The following is a 17809-nucleotide window of genomic DNA, read 5'->3' as shown; positions in this document are numbered from 1 at the left end:
CTAAGAAAGAATCTGTAAAATCCTGTGAAACCTGCTTTGTTTAGGATGCTCTCAATTAAATGATGAGTCCAAGTGGGAAGTGAGTTTGTTCCCCAAAGTTTTATGGCCATTTAACTATCTGACCCTGACTCAAAATAGGCTCTCAGAGTTCTTGGTATGTTATCTATTGTTTGATCCTTACTGCCTGATAATGATTAATGAGTTTTACGTATACACCCTGTATTCCTATGCAAATTTAATCCAATAAAAGCCTCTCAAGGCAAGAGTCAGGGTGCTCTCCTCTTGAGAGGGTGGCTGAGGCACTCTGAGGCTTGCTCTCCCCTTGAGAGAGAAGTCGTGCCATCCCTTTTCCTCCACAGGACTTGGAAGTCCATGTGAATTTATTTCATCTCATCCATAACACCAAGGACACTGCGGGCTGATGTCCTCATCAGTATAGGAAATAGTAAAGGAACCATATGCATAACCCATGGACATGAACTAAGGGGAGGATTGCTGGAGGGAATGGGAATAACAGGTGGATGAGGGCAAAGGGGGAAAATTGGGACAACTGTAATAGCATAATCAATAAAATATATTAAAAATAAAATGGAAGGTTAAATAAAGAGCTTCCCAGACAAAATGCTAAAAGAGTACATCTCCACCAAGCCAGCATTGCAAGAGGTGCTAAAGGGACTGTTTTAAGACAAAGAAGGGGTGGGGAATACAGGTACAAAGGGGAAAATGACAATAAATAAGTACCTATCAATAATGACCCTAAATGTAAATGGATTAAATGCTCCAATCAAAAGACATTGGGTTGCTGAATGGGTAAGAAAACAAAACCTGCATATATGCTGTCTACAAGAGACCCACTTCAGAACAAGCGATATGTACAGGCTGAAACTGAAGAAATGGAAAAAAAAATTTCATGCAAACGGACATGAAAAAAAGCAGAGATAGTGATACTTATATCAGAAAAAGTAATCTTCAAAACAAAGGCCATAACAAGATATAAAGAAGATCTTTACATAATACATAAAAGAGTAGTCCAACAAGAATATATAACTCTGTAAATATATACACACCCAATAAAGGTGCACCTAAATGTGTAAAGAAAATATTGGAGGACTTTAAGAAAGAGACAGCAATACAGTCATTGTAGAGGATTTTAACACCACACTGTAAACAATAGATAGATCTTCCAAACAAAAATCAACATAAATATTGAAGAATTGAATGACACTCTACATAAAATGGACTTAATTGTTATCTACAGAACATTCCACACCAAAGAAGAAAAATGCACATTCTTCTCAAATGCACATGGATCATCCTCAAAGATAGATCACATAGGACACAAAACAATCATTAACAAATTCAAGAAAATTTAAATCATGCCAAGCATCTTCTTGGATCACAGTGGCTTGAAACTAGAGACCAACCTCAAGAAACAAAGTCAACAACATTCAAATACATGGAGGCTGATTAACATGTTATTAAATAATGAGTGGGTTAACAATGAGATCAAGAAAGAAGTCAACAAGCATATGGAAACAAAAGAAATGAACACACAACAACCCAAAATCTATGGGACAGTGTGAAAGTAGTCCTGAGAGGGAAGTCTGTAGCAACCAGGACTTCCTAAAGAAGATAAAAAAAATCTCAAATAAACTACCTAGCCATACATCTAAAAGAACTAGAAAAACAAAAACAAACAAAGCCCAGAGCAAGCAAAAAGAAGAACATAATCAAGATCACAGCTGAATTAAATGATATAGAGACTAAAACAAAACAAAACAAAACAAAACAAAACAAAACACACACAACAACAGCAATTCTAAGGTTCAATAAATCCAGGAGCTGTTTCTTTGAAAAAATATTAAAAAATCGACAAACCTTTAACCAGACTCATCAAGAAAAAAAGAGAGAACCCAAATAACTAAAGTCAGAAATGAAACAAGAGAAGTAAAAATTGATACCACAGAAATACAAAGGATTGTAAGAAATTACTATAAACAGCTATATACCAAGAAATTGGACAACCTGGGTGAAGTGGATGAATTTCCAGAAACATGCAATCTTCCAAAACTGAATCAGGCAGAAGCAGAAAACCTGAATAGACCAATAACACCTAGAAAAATTGAAGCAGTAATAAAAAGGTGTGTGTTGGCGGCGGGGGGGCGGGGGGAGGAAACTACTGACACACAAAAGCCCAGGTAAGATGGTTTCACATGAGAATTTTAACAAATATTCAAACAAGAACTAACACCTATACTTCTCAAACTATTTCAAAAAATTCAAGAAGACTCTCAAACACTTTCTATGAGGCCAATGTTATCCTAATCCCAAAACCAGGTAAAGACACAAAAAGAAAGAGAATTATAGGCCAATATCTCTGATGAACATAATTGCTAAAATCCTCAACAAAACATTAGCAAAATGAATCCAACAATACATTAAAAAGATCATTACATGAACAACAATAAAAAAAAAAGATCATACACCAAGATCAAGTGGGATTTATTCTGGGGATGTAAGGATGGTACAATATTTGCAAATCAATAAATGTGATACATCACATAAACAAAATGAAAGACAAAACTCATATGATCATATCAATAGATGCAGAAAAAAACATTTGATAAAATTCATCACCTCTTTATGATAAAAACTCCCAGCAAAGTGGGAATGGTGGGTGCATACCTAAACATAATAAAAGTCATATACAATAAACTTACTGCCAACATCATATTCAATGCAAAAAAAAACTAAAAATGTTTCCCTTAAGATCAGGAACAAGACAAAGGTGTCTGCTTTCACCACCCTTATTCAATATAGTACTGAAGGTCCTAGCCACAGCAATCAGACAAGAAGAAAAAAATAAAAGGCATCCAAATTGGAAAGGAGGAAGTAAAACTGTCTTTTTTTTGTAGACAATATGTATTTAGAAAACCTTATAGGCTGTCCAAAAAAACTAATTGACCTAATAAGTGAATTCAGCAAAGTAGCAGGATACAAAGTCAATATTCAGAAATCAATGGCATTTTTGTAGATCAACAATGAATTATCATAAAGAGAAACTAAGAAAATAATCCCATTTACCACAGTAGCAAAAACATAAAGTACCTGGGAATAAATTTAACCAAGGAGATAAAAGACCTGTACTTGGAAAACTATAGAACACTGGAGAGAGAAATTGAGGAAGAATTTATTTATTTATACAAATAAATGGAAGCATATACCCTGTTCATGGATTGGAAGAATTAACATCATCAAAATGGCCATACTACCCAAAGCGATTTATAGATCCAATGCAATCCCTATTAAAATACCAATGACATATTTCACAGACATAGAACAAACATTTCAAAAAGGTATATGGAACCATAAACAACCTTGAATAGCTGCAGCAATTCTGAGAAAGAAAAACAAAGTAGGAGGGATCACAATACCTGTTATCAAACTATACTACTACAAGGTCACTGAAATCAAAACAGTCTGGTACTGACATAAGAACAGACACAGAGACCAATGGAACAAAATAGAGAGCCCAGAAATAAACTCATGTCTTTTTGGTCAATTAATATTTGATAAAGGGGGCACAAGCACACAATGGAGTAAAAATAGCTTCTTCAATAAGTGGTGTTGGGAGAACTGTACCAGTACATGCAAAAAATGAAACTAGACCACCAATTACACCATTCACTAGAGTAAACTCAAAAGGGATAAAAGACTTAAATATAAGTCATGATACCATAAAAATCTTAGTGGAAAAAATAGGCAGTAAAACATATATTCCACATAGCAATATTTTTGCTGATATATCTCCTAGGACAAGAGAAATAAAGAAAAAAATATACAAATGGGATTATTTCAAATGTAAAAACTTCTGCATGGCTAGACAAACCAGCATCAAAATGAAAAGGGAATTGACTGTATGTGAGAACATGTTGCCAATGATACATTGGACAAGAGTTTAATCTCCAAAATATATTAAAAACTCATATGACTCAATGCCAGGAAGACAGACAACCTAATTAAAAAATGGGCTAAGGACCTGAATAGACACTTCTCCAAAGAAGACATACAGAGGCCCAATAGGTATATGAAAAGATGCTCAACATCACTAGCCATCAGAGAGATGAAAATTAAAACTACAGTGAGATATTACCTCACACCTGACAGAATAGCTATCATTAGTAAACCAACGGACATTAAGTGCTGGTGAGGATGTGGAGTAAAGGGAATCTTGGTATGCTGTTGGTGGGCATGCTGACTGGCACAGCCACTGTGAAAAAACTATGGAATTTCCTCAAAAAATTCTAAATGAAACTGCCTTTTGACCTAGTGATACTACTGCTGGGACTATATACTAAGAATCCCAAAACACCAATGCAAAAGAACTTATGCATCCCAATGTTCATAGCATCACTATTTACAATAGCCAAGTGTTGGAAATAGCCTAAGTGCCCATCAGCAGATGAATGGATTAAAAAACTTGGTACATTTACACAATGGAATACTATACAGCAAAAAGAAAGAAGAGGGAACTCCTACCCTACCCTTCACAACAGCATGGATGAAACTGGAGACTATTATGCTATGTGAAATAAGCCAATTGGTAGAAGAAAAATACCATATGATCTCACTTATAAAAGTGATCTAATGAACAAAATAATCTAACAGGCAAAACAGAACCAGAGACATGGAAACAGAACAGACTGACAACTGCTAGAGAAAAATGATGAGAGTGAGTGGTGGAAGGAAGGGGATGGGATTATTCAAAGAACATATATGAATTACCCATGGGCTTGGACAATGGTGTGGGGATGGACTGTGAGAGCTAGGAATGGGCAGAGGAGGGAAAAGGGGAAAAATTGGGGACAGCTGTAATAGAATAAACAAGATAAATAAATAAATAAATAAATAAATAAATAACAAAAAGAAACAAATATAGATGTAAGTTTTGTCCAATGAGACATCTTGGGAGCGGTAGCACCCCAATAGCAGTAAGCACAGCTATTGCCCAGCTCCTGGCTTCTAAATACCATTCACCACTTAAAGGAACTAGGGCTCCTTTAAAAACTATTTCAGTTCAAGGCTGGGCAGGGAAAGTATAAGATGGTTCTACAACAATGTTTCTTGCCAAAGGCAAGGAGATACTGAAAGAATAATAAGGATATATCAAAAGCAGAGAACACCAGCCTGAAGACATTTCCAATGGCTAAATTGGGGATACTTTGAGTATCAAAATAAATAATGATAGTAAAAGATTATAATTCATTGAATAAAATAGGACAGAACATATATCCTTATAGATATAAAACAATATATTAATAATTGAAAGTTTGTTGAGGAATGGGAGAGTTACATGGTTTCTATTTTTCATACAAAATATGTATTAATTACAAAGAGAAAAGAAGTAACTGGAGACTAGAGAAGCCTGAAAGATATCATCTTAATAAAGTAGCCAATGTTATCACCAGTAATAGGAAAAATTGAAATTTTGTACCACCAGGTATGTTGCACTGAGAAGAATATGTCATTTTTGTGTTATTTCTTTGAAAGATGAATAACCTGAATCTAATCGGAGGAAACACCAGACAAAGCCTAAATGAAGAGATGCTACAAAAAAAACAGGCCAGTAATCTTCAAAAGTGACAATGACATGAAGTCAAAGAAAGTTTAAAATTGAAGTGACCAGAGACTTGACATGTGTGAATTTGAAATGGATTCTTTTGCTATGAAGAATATTGTTGCGGAGGGAAGATGGCGGCTTTACTCTAGGCAGCATTTTTCTCGGCTTCTGTGAAGAGCGGGAAACTTGCGGATCGGTGGAGAGACAGAGCAAGTGGGCTGGGTTGCTGAATCACTTTTGAAAGCAGGACATCAGAAATTATTGCACTCACTGGAAAACCAGACGGTAAGCAGTCTGATACAGGACAAAAGGGGCCCAGGGATCAGCGCGGGGTCTGGGGGTGTGCAGACCCCAGGCCCGCCAGTGCTCCGGGCTCTGCCCCAGGGCTCCTGGGAGAGGGAAGCCGTTGCTCCCTCCCTCCCCCGAATACAGGGGTGAGCAACTCCAGGGGAGAACGGGTTGCTAGAATGAACAGATTGGCCAGTTGGACTGAGAAAAAATCGCCCAGGGAATATGAACAGCTGCCCAGAGACCGAGGAGAAGTGAGAGCCTCTAGCCCACAGGACCAGGGGCATCTCTAGCCCGGCAGAAGTGCAGATCGGTGGAGAGCACAAGCCGGCCGCGCTAGGCTTGCGCCCCATAGGGAGGCCGGAATCACACGCTGCGATCCCGGAATCTCACCTTGCGATCCCGGGAGGGACGTGGTGCTGGGTGCGTAACTGCAGTGGTGGCTCAGAGATTTCCAGCCAGCCCGATCGGGGGAGCCGGAAAAGGCGCCCACATCCAGTTGGAGTGTGGTACAGCAGGAACACAGAGCTGGAAACGGCTGGGCTTGCGCATTGTCATTGGGAAGACTGACTCTCACGCGCCAGTGTGTGCGGGGGTGCCCAGGGTACCTGACAGACTTGCTGAGATCTGGTTGTGAGAGAGAGAAGCATTTCAAAGGCCCCTCAGCCAGCTGAAGCCAGCAAGATCAGAAAAACTGTTCTGGCCAGTTAGAAACCAACAAGAGGTTTTTTTTGTTCGTTTGGTTGGTTCTTTTTTTTTGGTTTTGTTTGGTTTTGTTTGGTTTCTCTGGCTGTTGTTGGTTGATTGATTTTATCTTGTGTTTTACATGACTTTTTTTCCATTCTTATTATTTTTATCTCGCAATTCCTTATATTTCTCTTCCTTTCAACCTAATATTATTCTTTCCACTCCAAATTTATCTCTCCTGCACTACATCTTCTGCTTTTCTTTCCTTTTTTTTTTCATCTTGCAAGTTACTGTAAATTTGTATATCTTTTTCTCACTTTTCCGACATTTTTTATTTTAATAATATTTTGGTATTCTTTTTCTTTCTGTATAATCTTCTTTGCTTGGCTGGTTATACTGTCATTTGATAGGTTCCCCCTGGTATCTCAGTCACAAAGTGCTGATAAGTTACTATCCTTCATCTGTGTTCCATTAATACAGCTCTCAAGGTTCTATACTCTTTATTCTTGTTATCTAGACCTCATTGATTCGGCCACAAGACTGTCACTTTACTATTACTGCTAGTAAGACCTAGTCTATACAATTGTAAATGCTTCTCAATGCCCCTACCTGATCTCAGCCCACTTTGCAATTTTCTGAACTATACTATTGTGGGGGGTTGTCTCTATTCTTGTACTCACTACTCCTATATACTAATCTTTAGTCCAACCCTACCTTAGAAGCTGACCTCCCACGGCCTCACAGCTTTCTAGATCCAACTAACAATCCTCTCAGCCCCAATAAGAGTCTTACCTTCTTTCCATCCTTTCTAAAACGTGGATAGTGGGGTGGAGGATCACGGTTAACACTATAAGGAGCCAAAGGATAACCCATCTCTTCTCTACTGGCTGCAAAAGTAAATATCATAGTATACTGTCTTGCTGTTTTAAACCATTTTGCCTTACTCCTCCAACTGATCCCAAAAAAGAGTAGGGGGAAGCTGTGAACACCAGGATACACGAAGGAGATTGCACCACTGAAACACACAAAGATTCTACCACAGAAGTTCACACCATAATTACAGGGAATCAGAACAGTTCAAATTAACAAACAAGAAGAAAAAAGAAGAAACCCACGAACAATGAGAAAACAAAGAAATAACCCCCAACTGAAGGGAAACTAGGAAGCCTCAGAAAAAAATGCTAAATGAAATAGAGGCAACTCAACTGTCAGATAGTGAGTTCAAAACAAGGATAACCAGGAAGTTCAATGAACTCACAATGAGCTTTCAGAAATCAGAGGGAAACTACATCAATCTCACTGCAAACTATATAAACATGAAAAAGGAAATAGAAACTCTCAACAAAGGTCAAGAGGAAATGAAGAATACAATTTCTGAACTGAAGAACACAGTACAAGGAATGAAAAGCAGGATTGATGAAGAAGAAGATCGGATTAGTGAGCTAGAGGACAAAGTAGAAAACAGCATCCAGAAAGAGCAAGAAAAGGAAAAGAAGCTCAGAAAGAATGAGGAGGGATTAAGAGAAATGCAAGACAATATGAAACGTAATAATATCCGTATAATAGGGATACCAGAAGGAGAAGAAGAAGAGCAAGGGATCAAAAACCTAGTTGAACAAGTAATGAAGGAAAAATTCCCTAATTTGATGAGAGAAAAAGTCACACAAATACAGGAAACACAGAGAGTCCCAATCAAGAGGAACCCAAAGAGACCCACCCCAAGGCACATCATAATTAAAATGACAAAATTTCAAGACAAAGAGAGAATCTTAAAGGCAGCAAGGGAGAAACAGGAAGTAACATACAAGGGAGCCCCAATAAGGCTAACAGCTGACTTCTGAATGGAAACACTTCAAGCCAGAAGAGAATGGCAAGAAATACTCCAGGTAATGAGAACCAGAGGTCTGCAACCAAGGCTACTTTATCCAGCAAGGCTCTCAATCAAGATAGAAGGCCAAATAAGAAGCCTCCCAGACAAAAGAAGTCTAAAAGAATACACCTCCGCCAAACCAGCTCTGCAAGAGATTCTAAAGGGACTGCTTTAAGGAAGGGAAGGAAGAGAGAGAGAGAGAGAGAGAGAGAGAGAGAGAGAGAGAGAGAGAGAGAGAGAGAGAGAGGAACACAGGTACATAAAAGACAATGAATAAGTACCTATCAATAATAACCTTAAAAATAAATGGATTAAATGCTCCAATCAAAAGATATAGAATAGCTGATTGGTTAAGAAAAAATGACCCACATATCTGCTGTCTACAAGAGACCCACCTCAGGATAAAAGACCTACACAGGCTGAAAGTGAAGGGCTGGAAACAAATCTTCCAAGCAAATGGACAGGAAAAAAAAGCCGGGGTAGCAATACTCATATCAGACAAAATAGACTTCCAAAAAAGGTTCATAAAGAGAGACCCAGAAGGTCACTTCTTAATACTCAAGGGAAGAATCCATCAAGAAGACATAAATATTGTAAATATATATGCACCCAACATAGGAGCACTGAAATACATAAAGAAAATCTTAGAGGACTTCAAGAAAGATATGGACAGCAACACAATTATAGTGGGAGATTTTAACACCCCACTTTCAAAAATGGACAGATCTTCTAAACAAAATATCAACAAAGATATTGTGACATTGAAGAATACCCTAGATGAAATGGACTTTACTGATATATACAGAGCCCTCCATCCAAAAGAAGCTAAATATACATTCTTTTCAAATGTACACAGAACATTCTCAAAGATAGATCACATGATAGGACACAAAACAAGCCTCAAGAATTTCAAGAAAATTGAAATCATACCAAGCATTTTCTCAGACCACAAGGGACTGAAGCTAGAAACTAACCCAAAGGAAAAAAACCAAAAACACGCAAAATGATGGAGATTAAATAGCATGCTATTAAACAATGAATGGGTCAAGAATGATATTAGGGAAGAAATCAAAAGGTTTCTGGAAACAAATGAAAACTAACTCACAACAACCCAAAACTTATGGGACACAGCCAAGGCAGTCCTGAGAGGGAAGTTCATAGCGATACAGGCCCACCTAAAAAGGTTAGAAACATTCCAAACAAACAACCTAACCCAGTCTACAAGAACTCGAGGAACAACAACAAAGGCAGCCCAGAGCAAGCAGAAGAAAGGAAATAACCAAGATCAGAGCAGAATTAAATGACATAGAGACTAAAAGCACAGTTCTAAGGATCAATGAATCCAAGAGCTGGTTCTTTGAAAAGATAAACAAAATCCACAAGCCTTTAAGCAGACTCATCAAGAAAAAAAGAGAGAAGACCCAAATAAACACAATCAGAAATGAAAGAGGGGAGATTACAACAGATACCACAGAAATACAAAGGATTGTAAGAAATTACTACAAAGAGCTGTATGCCAAGAAATTTGAAAACCTAGATGAAATGGACAACTTTCTAGAAAAATATAATCTTCCAAAACTCAATGATAAAGAAGCAGAAAGTCTGAACAGACCAATAACAACAAAATAAATTGAAGCAGTCATCAAAAAACTCCCAACACACAAAAACCCAGGACCAGATGGTTTCACGGGAAAGTTCTACAAAGCATTTAAGGAAGAGCTGACCCCTATCCTTCACAGACTATTCCAAAAAATCCAAAAAGATGGGAGACTCCCAAACTCTTTTTATAAGGCCAACATCATCCTAATTCCAAAACCAAATAAAGACACAACAAAGAAAGAAAACTTCAGGCCAATATCACTGATGAACATTGACGCTAAAATCCTCAACAAAATACTGGCAAACCGCATCCAACAATACATTAAAAAGATCATACACGATGAGCAAGTGGGATTCATTCCAGGGATGCAAGAATGGTTCAATATTCGCAAGTCAGTAAATGTAATACATCACATAAACAAAAGCAAAGACAAAAACCACATGATTATATCAATTGATGCAGAAAAAGCATTTGACAAGGTACAGCACCCATTCATGATAAAAACACTCAGCAAAGTGGGAATAGAGGGAGCATTCCTCAACATAATAAAGGCCATATATGAGAGACCTTCAGCCAACATCATTCTCAATAGACAAAAGTTAAAACCTTTCCCATTAAGATCAGGAACAAGACAAGGCTGTCCACTTTCACCACTTCTATTCAATATAGTACTGGAAGTTTTAGCCACAGCAATCAGAGAAGAAAAATAAATAAAAGGCATTCAAATCGGAAAGGAGGAAACAAAACTGTCACTGTTTGCAGATGACATGATAGTATACATAGAAAATCCTATAGACCCTACCAAAAAACTGCTTGACCTAATAAATGAATTTGGCAAAACAGCAGGATACAAAGTCAATATCAAGAAATCAAAGGCATTTCTATACACCAACAATGAAACAGCAGAAGCAGAGATCAAGGAAAAAATCCCATTTGAAATAGCAAAAAGAAAAATAAAATATCTAGGAATAAACCTAACCAAAGAGGTAAAAGACCTGTATTCAGAAAAACTACACAACACTGAAGAAAGAAATCAAGGAAGACACAAACAAATGGAAACATATACCGTGTTCATGGATTGGAAGAATTAATATCATCAAAATGTCCATACTACCCAAAGCAATTTACACATTCAATGCAATTCCTATTAAAGTACCAATGGCTTATTTCACAGACATAGAACAAACACTTCAAAAATTTATATGGAATTATAAAGGACCCCGAATAGCTGCTGCAATTTTGAGAAAGAAGGGTAAAGTAGGAGGGATCACAATACCTGACACTACACTATATTACAAGGCCACTGTAATCAAAACAGCCTGGTACTGGCATAAAAACAGGCACATGGACCAATGGAACAGAACAGAAAGCCCAGAAATAAGCCCAAGTCTCTATGGTCAATTAATATTTGACAAAGGAGGCAGCAACATAAAATGGAGTAAAAATAGCCTCTTCAACAAATGGTGTTGGGAGAACTGGACAGCCATTTGCAAAAAAATGAAACTTGAGCACCAACTTACACCTTGTACAAAAATAAATTCAAGGTGGATAAAAGACTTAAATATAAAATGTGACACCATTAAAGTCCTAGAAGAGAACGTAGGTAGGAAAATCTCAGGTATTTCACGCAGAAACTTTTTTACTGACTTGTCCCCTAGAGCAAGGGACATAAAGGAAAGAATAAACAAATGGGACCTCATCAAAATTAAAAGCTTCTGCACAGCTAAAGAAAACAGTATCAGAATAAAATGAGAACCAACTGTATGGGAAAACATATTTGCCAATGATACCTCAGACAAGGGTTTAATCTCCAAAATATATAAAGAACTTACAAGACTGCACTCTAAGAAGACAAGGAATCCAATTAAAAAGTGGGCAAAGGACTTGAACAGACACTTCTCCAAGGAAGACATACAGAAAATCCAAAGACACATGAAACGATGTTCAATATCGCTAGCTATCAGAGAGATGCAAATTAAAACCACAATGAGATACCACTTCACACCAGACAGAATGGCCATCATAAACAAAGCAACAAACAACAAGTGTTGGACAAGTTGTGGAGAAAAGGGGACCCTAGTGCACTGCTGGTGGGACTGCAGACTGGTACAACCACTATGGAAAGCAGTATTGAACTTCCTCAGAAAACTAAAACTGGATCTGCCTTTTGACCCTGGAATTCCACTGCTGGGACTCTATCCTAAGAATACTAAAACACCAATTCAAAAGAACCTATGCATCCCAATGTTCATAGCAGCACAATTTACAATAGCTAGATGCTGGAAGCAACCAAGATGCCCATCAGTAAATGAATGGATCAAAAAACTATGGTACATTTACACAATGGAATTCTATGCAGCAGAAAGAAAGAAGGAGCTCCTACCCTTTGCAACAGCGTGGATGGAGCTGGAAAACATTATGCTAAGCGAAACAAGCCAGGCAGTGAAAGACAAATACCATATGATCTCACCTTTAACAGGAACCTAAATAACAAAACAAAGAAACAAGCAAAATATAACCAAAGACACTGAAATAGAGGACAGGCTGATGGTGACCGGAGGGGAGAGAAGAGGGAATTTAAGGGGACAGTGGGAAGGGTTCACGGGAACAAACTTAAAGGACACATGGTCATAGACTAAGGGGAGGGTGGTAATGGGAGGGAAGAGGAGAGGGTGGGAGGGGGGACTGGATTGGGGGTAAAAAGGAGAAAACTGTATTTGAACAATGATTAAAAAATAATAACAATAATAAAAAAACAAAAAAAATATTGTTGCAACACTTAGCAAACTTTGAATGGAGCCTTATGGCAGTAATGTATTGAGATTAATTTTCAGATTTTGTTGCTTGTATTATTGAAATATAGAAAAATATAAGAAATTTGTAAGAATAACACCAAAGTTTTCAGGGTAATAGAGAATTGGGTTGACAACCTATTCTTAAATAGTTAAGGAGAGATACTTCTATAGTACTTGTAGCATTCTGTGGAACTTTGTAATTCTTTTCAAAAATATTTAATTAAAAATTATACTATATGAACACAATACAAAAATAATAATTCAAAAAAGCATACTATCTTAAAAAATAGACTATGGTCTGACTCCCCTTGGGCAGGATATTCTCCCACCTCTGCCTTGCAGGCCACCTCCCACCTGTGGGAATGGAGAGCAATAGTTTGTAGCCAATGTCAGGATATGGAAAAGAGCTGCTGTTGTCAGAACAACAGCAGGTGCCTGAGTGGGGCTCAGGGTTTTCTGTCTGTCCACATTTCTGCCTTAACTTCACTGGTGAATCATTCTCACCATTCTCAAAATATGTACTCCATCTGTAACAGAGTCAGAAATTCAAAGCCAGGCCTGCCTCTAAATCTCTCACATTCTTTAGACTACAAGTCTCTGTCCGCCTCTGAATCTTCCTAAACCTACCAGGTCTGACCTAAGTCTCCTCAGAAATAGATTTACTTGCCATAATAATATGAGGAATGTTGCTGACTTTTGCATGAGATTTCCTGACTTCTCTTAGCAAGTGCCTAAACTGTTTATAACCAATTCTGTTGGAAGGTAACCAGCTGTTTTTCCACAATCCTACAGCTCTTTCCATGAATTAACTCTGGGGACACTGTAGACCCTTGAAAAGCAGTAAATGGCTCTGGTGCTTTAGTAGGATTTAGCAGCTTCAGCAATGGACTGAATATAAAGAAACATAAAATCTATTGACAGTTGCTCCTGAAAACGTTTGTGCAGTCTTGAGTGAGATAAAGAATCTCTCTACTCTTGTGGATGATATGATGATGGCACCTCTAACCCCTACCTATTGTCAAAAGTATATGAGAATAAACAGAGTATACTTAGGCAATGCCTTGAGTTCATTATTAGGAGAAAGTGGCTAGCCATACTGCTGTATTTATTCAGTGCTTGGTGGAAGGGAAATTTTAAACCTTAGCCCTGCTAAATAAAAATAATAATTGTTATTATTGACAATTACACTATAGATAATAACTTCATTTAATCATTTACTTATTCAACATACATTCATTGAGCACATACACTGTGCTGGCCATCATACAGACACAGAGGATGAAGCAGTAAATAGGACAACATGGTCCCTGCCCTCAAGGATCATAGTGTCTAGTGGGGAGATACAACTAGCCAGTCCTCATAAGTGTGGGCAGTGACAATAAGAAAAATAACTTTTAACTTTCTATGAAAATGGCTATTATTTTTAGACAAGTACCAAAGTCACAGGTCTAGGGGTCAAAATATCTGAGACCTAGCTCTCCTACTTACTGCTATATGAGCCTCAAGAAGTTACTTAACTTCTGACAGCCTTCATTTCATCAGCATCCTCTGAAAATCAGTATGGCAACACCTGCACACCCTTTTTCATGAGATTCTTGTGAAGCCCAATTGAAATAATCAATGTGAAAACAATTAAAATACTCAGAGACATGGTTTTTATTGTTTCAGAATCTTTATACAATGTTTCAAAGTGGTCGTTTAGGTTTTCCCTGACCACTCTGAGTGGAAAGAGCTGAGTTTGTTACTAATATGTGTCACTGAGCTGACTGGACATGTCCTTGTGAAACACTACTGGGTGCTGTAGAAGATGGCTGTGCCCAAATATTACAAATCCAGTACTGCCTGCCTCTGCCCTCTGGCCTCAACCCTGTTCTGTGCAACATTTTTAACAATAAATTGGATAGAAACACAGGAACATATTTATCAATGTTCAGTACAAATGAAGCTAAGAATAAGAAATATAAGAAAATAAAAAGATTGACAGGAAAAAAACATTAAACGATTTCCTGGGATAATGAGGTGAAATAAAGTCAAGATAAATGCAAAGTCCTATATTTATGTTCACAAAATTAATTGTACAGCAGCACAAATGACAATACAGGAGTATTGCTTGACTCTTCTTTTGGTATTTTATATATGAACAGTCTTTTGCTGTTCACAGAGCAATGTGTCCCATTTAATCACTTAGGAAGTTAGCTTTAGCGAATCTAATGTGCTAGATAAAAATTTGCTATCAATTGTCCTTTTGGTTACAGATTCAATATATCCTGATGTACGTTTAATTAAGTCTGAATTCATGTATATTGCCAAATATAGCTATATTCTAATTCTTGTCATACCTAAGAATGTCAATGGTGTGTACTTTGCCCAGAATTAAACAATGAGACATGGGTAGGGATAAGAAGAAATATATTATTTCCTTCTTAAACTTAGAATTTTACTTTCTCTTTAATGTCTGCCTCCTCTAAGAAACTTTCCCCTGTCTTTCCCATTGCAATTAATCATATGTTCATGATATTTTCATATACAAACAAATGTGTGTATGTATACATGTGTGTGTGTCTGTATAGGACTGTTCACTGTCTTGAAATTAATTCTGTTATCCTGCACCAATCAACTCACTGACCACAAACTCAACTCTAGGTGATAGCCTCTTGAAATATAAGATCTATGCCCCATACTTTTTTAAATCTTTAATACTCTAGCATAGAGATTTGTACATATTAGGTGCTCAATAAATAATGGCAGGATTGAGTGGCTATAATGGAGGGCAGGCTTTGCACTTGAATTTGAATCGCTATTTACTAAATTCCACCTAGTGACTTTTCCCCTATGAATTTTTTATTTTTCCCCTATGAATTCTTTAATCTTTAATAACCACTTTATAGGGCATTTTCTTAGTAGTAAATACTAGCAAAGTTCATAGGTAAAATAAATATGTGTCCTTCCCCTTTGATGTCTAGCTACTAAGGTCATCATGAATTTCTTTAAATGGAATAATCAGAATGAGACACCCTGACTCTGGTCTTCTTAAGTTCCTGGACAGATACCAGATATCACTGGCTTCTGCTCCCCTGCAGCTCACAGTCCTGCAGACCCTCTCAGTTCCCAACTAATCCCCGGAGTCACAGCAAGGCAGCTGTTTCTCTATAAATCAGTCGCACAGGGCTATTTGAGAACCACAGGGGTTCTTTCCCCTGTCACTCCCCTTAACAGCATTCAGTCTGCACAGAACCTGAGCTCTCAGGCTTCACAATTGTTTGCAATTCAACAAATGTTTGATGACTTACTGTGTTTCGTAAACTACTAGGGCCAAAAGAGATTAAAAAGTTGACTAAGACATAATTCTACCCTCAAAGAAGTCAGTCTGCTAGTTTGCACACCACAGAATTGATACCAGCAGGGGCATGGTAGGGAGAGGTAGAAGAGATATGCCCCTGTACCTGCCCCTGCCCCTGCCCCTGCCCCTGCCCCTACCCCTGCCCCTGCCCCTGCCCCTGCCCCTGCTCCTGCTCCTGCCCCGGGGATTCCCAGGACTCCAAAGTACATCTACTTTAGATCTGGTCAGAAAAGACCCTGTCAGGATAGTGGTGTTGAACATACTCCTTTGTGTTGTCATTTCTCTTTTTCTATATTTTCTGTTTTTCCATGCCTCATACAACAATACCTACACACAATGGAACATCTTTTTCATTAGTCTATAAGTAAATGAGGCCAACAATGGGGTCTCTCCTCAACCATGCTGTATTTTCAATATTTATTACAATGTACACGTAACAGACACTGCATGAATATTTGTTGAACAAGTGAATAAATAAGTGAATGAATGAAAAAATACTAAAAGGGAATGAGGATGTGGAAAAAGAAGAAGAGGCAGCAGAGGATAAAAGCCCTCTACTTCCAAGTCTCAAAATCCCCAAGGAGAACAGCATAAACATAGCAGTTTGAGGGCTAGAAGGAATTTAGTGTTATTGTCACTTCTTAGCTGATCGATGGGAGTCAAATTTTTCCCATGTTGGATATTTGGCCCATGGGCTGATTCATAAGCCTGTACAATATCTCCACTACCACACCAGGAAGAGAGGACTCCAGGGCTAGGGTTCCCAAGTTCAATAGCCTTTTCTTTTTTGCCTTAAAAAAATTGTTGAGGTATGAGATACTTCCGTTCTCCACTGGCATCTTTACACAGTGCCCAGAGAAACAATCATATCATGTTCAGGAAGGCCAGGGTCTGCAAAGGCAGGGAAACAGGAACTGTCCCCACAGATGTTTCCCACCCCCTGCCCACCCAGTACACACACACACACACACACACACACACACACACACACACACACACTGGGGGAGATAACCAGGGGCTAGGAACAAATTCTGTGTAAAAAAGAGAGCCAGACTTCACCAGAGGCTCCACTTTGAGAGGCTGGCCCTTCCTGGTGTTCAGTGAGACCCTCAGCTGCAAAATCAAGGAACTGCATGTTATTCTTAAACACACATTTTTCTTTTCTTTCCCTACCCTCTCCTACAAACATACATTAAATCCTAAACAGGCACCTTTGTCCTGCAGAGATCACTCCAACTCTACTTAACCCCAATGTGAGGCCCTCACCAGAAAAGCATCCATATCCCTCTCAAACACATCTCCATAAGCCCACCTCCAGCTTAGGGTCCCATACATGTGTCAATCCCAGGCTCACTCCAATCCTTTCTACATACTTCCACTTCTAAATACATACTCCCTTCCCTTTCTCTCTTATTAGTAAGTCCTTTCCCATGGGTCCTTGACTCAGAACATCTCAACCAGAATTTCTCTCTCACATTTAAATTCCAACAGTGCTTCCTGTCTAAGTCAGTGCTTCCTAATCTTATTCTTGGAATTAAAAATTATATTTGTACAGATCCCTGAGATAAACACATGGAACTGATATCAACCAGGGCAACTAGCCCAGGAA

This window comes from Phyllostomus hastatus, unplaced genomic scaffold (assembly GCF_019186645.2).
Source record: "Phyllostomus hastatus isolate PE091 unplaced genomic scaffold, TTU_PhHast_1.1 phas_scaffold_216, whole genome shotgun sequence".
Taxonomy (NCBI): domain Eukaryota; kingdom Metazoa; phylum Chordata; class Mammalia; order Chiroptera; family Phyllostomidae; genus Phyllostomus; species Phyllostomus hastatus.
This window is presented reverse-complemented; position numbering follows the sequence as displayed.